The following is a 3,848-nucleotide window of genomic DNA, read 5'->3' as shown; positions in this document are numbered from 1 at the left end:
TTTTGTTGCTATTGAAGCATTCGATCACTGAGCTTCGTCGTCGGCTACCATGTGTCTTCATTAGAGAATCATTTGTCAAATTTAGAGCGATGATTTCGAGAAAGAGACTACTTAAAATCAAGAAATTAGCTTCTAAAACACTAGCCTAAAATTATGGTGGATCGCAGCTTTGAAAGGGAGGAGAATAGAGAAGAAACAGAACCGGAACAGTGGAGAGGGCTGATGGTTTATAGCACATCATGATGAGGTTCTTTTATAATTGTCACCTCATCGTGATGTGTTGTTTAGCCTTGTCACAATGAGGCTTCATTAGTTCAACTTCCCAGGCCATTACATCACGGCTCATTGCGACATCACCTACCTCTCATCACGACGAGGGGTCTCACGTTGCGGTGATGCGATGTTTCTCATCGCAACGTCATTGTCTGTTTGCTTGCTCATTGTGAAGGCTCGTTGTGACGTCATGAGGCCAGGTTGGGACATGGCTTGCTCGCTCGGACGACATGATATTTATTGTTGGGACGAGATGAGCTCGTCGTGATAATGGTAAACTAATCATCACAACATCATGGCTATTTTCGCCTCACCTTTTGTGCAATACTCTGACTTCTCGACTTGTATGTTTCCCCCCGATTCTGAGATTAGCAACCACTGTAAAGCTAAATAAAAATACCTTAATTAAAAGTTAAACTACATAATTACAATATTTAAATAAAATTTATGAATTTAAAATTAAAATAATTTTAAACAAAAAGTCATTTTCCAAGATCGGGATGATCTGTATCGCCCCCGTAAAAGAACTTTTAGCTAGTCCTCGAAACTTTGATGCTTCTTTTGTTCTTCCACCGAGAGATATAACCAAGCATCCTCGATCGATTCCAATGATATCGCCTTATTTTTTACTAGCCAACATTCACATTATGAGCGATTTGATGCCAAATCCGAGCCAAACCTAAATGGTTTTTCGAGGTGTTATTGCCTTGAGCATTCTCACCTCAATGTTGCGTGAGGATCGGTCTACCTAAATTTTTCCATAATTTTTGAATGAGAATGAGGCATTGATCGATCTACCTAAATTTTTCCATCGTTTTTAAATGAGAACGAGATGAACTAATCAATTTCTTTTATCGACATTTCCTTTTCTATGGCCAGAAATTGTATCGGCTCGTCAACACTTTCATTCAAAATCGTTTATAGCTCGAAGTTAGTTATTAATTCTATCCCTACTTCTAAATCTACATCTATGTTAATTGAATTGAAGACATATTTGATTATATTTAATTCATTCTCATTTCTGGATCCAAACTATTTTTGTTTTTCAAATTTATTTCCAAATTGTTGTTGGTGATACATGATAACTCTTGAAAACAGTTATATTTAAGGCCTCTAAATAGAATTAATTGGTTGTAATTAAGCGAATACATTTTCATTTTTAGGATATTTTTAGAACATTGTGTAACAAAGCTTGGATTGTGATACAATGGTCATTATTTGTTACTTTTATCACTTGGGGAGGAAAGGTGTGGGTTTGTGTGAATACAGGTGTAGGAAGAGCAAGAAAATGAAGAGGGAAAATAAGGGAAGTGAAACATTATAGTGGCAATTGGTAAGATTGATTGCCAACAGAATTGCCATGGCAATTCCAGGTAGATGACTCATCACACTATCCATGTCACTCTCAACCAGCTGGACGTGTACCAAAAAAACCAACCAAAAAAGAGGAATGAAAAATGTGTGCTGAGGTAGGATGGATATACCCAATAAAACAAGGAGAGATAAGAAGAAAAAAAGATAGGGGAATTTGTATGAGAAAGAGACTGGTAATAGCAATCCTCTCTTCGCACAGAGAAAAACATCATTGGAGAATTTCAGAGAAACACAGGGTAGCAGCTACAGAGAGCAGAATACTGATGTGAAGAAGGGTAAAACAAATCTATCTTGGATTCAAGTACGATTGGAAGATAAAAGAGAAGTTGGAGTGTGGCGAGAAATCCTGCAGTTCTGTCTTTAGTTTTCCTAATTTTTGTGATTCAAACTTCTTTAAATTTGATGAATGATTTAAATTTAGTGTTTACTTTTCCACCCATTAACTAAATCTGTTCTAGGTTGGAGATATTTGGGTGGTTGCTTATCATCTTTAATGCTCATGATTTGAGATTGCCTATATCACTATTTCATTCGATTTATGCCTATTTTAAATACATGCATGCAAGCTCTAAGCATAGTTGATTGTATGTTGTGTTTATAGATGTATTTTTAATTCTGAAAAGGTTAAATATATTACATCTAGAATCGTTTGATGCAAGCGAATATTGGATAGAATATTCGTAGAACACTAGACATAGATGTTGTGAGTTGTGTAGAGAAGAATTTTCATTACAGTTATTAATCTAGAGTTCTGTAGACATACAGTAACTTACATTTTTAGCTTAAAATCTAGCTATCGAAAGAGACAGGTTACAGTAGTAACCCTCTAACCAGTTGATTAAACAATATTTTTCCATGACATTATTTTGGTATGAGCATTTCACCTGAATAATTCCAGCCCTATTCATTCAACAACAGAATTACTCTTGCTTTTCTCTGTAACTTGCCACTACATTTTATTTGCCATATCAATTCTTTGTTTTTAGCGTTAAATTACATTAATTCATTATACCAACATCTTATTCAATTTATGGGTATTTCCTATTATTTAGTATAGTTAATAGGATTATAATAACTTAATCAATCTCTTACCAGTTTTCAATCCTTGTGGCAATAATACTTACTTATAACTTTATTACTTGAATGAAGTGTACACTTGCACAATTGCATTAGTTATTTACACTCAACAAGTTTTTGGCGCCATTGCTGAGGATCAGCAACATTGGTGAAAATTTGATTTGTTATATTATTCATGTTATTTTTGTTAGAATAGTTAATTAGTATTTTATTTGATTTTTTTGGTTTTGTACTAGTGCATGAGAAGAAGTATTCAAGAGGATACAAAATATTGTTTTGATCCTGAGATTGAAAGGACATTAAAGAGAAGAAGGAAAGCATTAAGAGAAATAGAGAGGATTATAAATGATCCAATCAAATAAGATCAGGTACTCTAGAATGAAAGGAATGTTGATATTCCTCGAATCTTAGATGACAGTGATAGACCCATCAGATAACATATAGTGCCTACTTTAGGTGATTTAAGTCCAAGAATTATTAGGCTACATATTCAAGCTCAACACCTTGAATTAAAACCAGTAATGTTTTAGATGTTGTAGACGGTAGGGCAGTTTAGTGGTTTACCAACTGAAGATCCCAAATTGTACTTGGGACTTTTTCTTGAAGCCGGTGACTCATTCAGGTAGTAGGGTGTTCCTAAAGATGCCCTTGGATTAAAGTTATTCCCTTATTCATTGCGAGATCATGCCAGATCATGGTTGAATGCATTACCACCAAGTATGGTGGCATATTGGAATAAACAGTGTCAGAGATTTTTGCTTAGGTACAATCCTCCCAACATGAATGCCAAGTTGAGGAATGACATTACATGTTCAGGCAATCTGAAGGTGAGACATTATACGAAGTATTGGAGCGTTTCAAGGAATTAATTAGAAAATGCCTAACGCATAGTTTTCAGCATTGGACACAAATAGAAATGTTCTACAACGGATTAAATGCTTATACATGAACAGTGGTGGATGAATCTGCTAATGGGACATCGCTTGAGAAATCCTATAATGAAGCATACAAAATTCTAGAAAGAATAGCAAATAATGATTATTAGTACCCCACTACTAGATTTGTTACTAGTAGAAGAGTTGCTGGAGAAATGGAACTTGATGTGATTACATCATTAACAGCTC

At 34.9% G+C, this 3,848-nt stretch overlaps 1 non-coding gene across 1 annotated transcript; it reads right to left on the bottom strand.

Annotated features, from left to right (window-relative positions):
* Nucleotides 1–3,512: 3,512 nt before the first annotated feature.
* On the bottom strand, nt 3,513–3,618 carry LOC128035763 (small nucleolar RNA R71). Its single transcript, XR_008192312.1, has one exon. It is a non-coding gene; the product is annotated as a small nucleolar RNA R71 (small nucleolar RNA).
* Nucleotides 3,619–3,848: the final 230 nt, after the last annotated feature.

This window comes from Gossypium raimondii, chromosome 12 (genome assembly GCF_025698545.1).
Source record: "Gossypium raimondii isolate GPD5lz chromosome 12, ASM2569854v1, whole genome shotgun sequence".
NCBI classification, from domain to species: domain Eukaryota; kingdom Viridiplantae; phylum Streptophyta; class Magnoliopsida; order Malvales; family Malvaceae; genus Gossypium; species Gossypium raimondii.
This window is presented reverse-complemented; position numbering and strand designations above follow the sequence as displayed.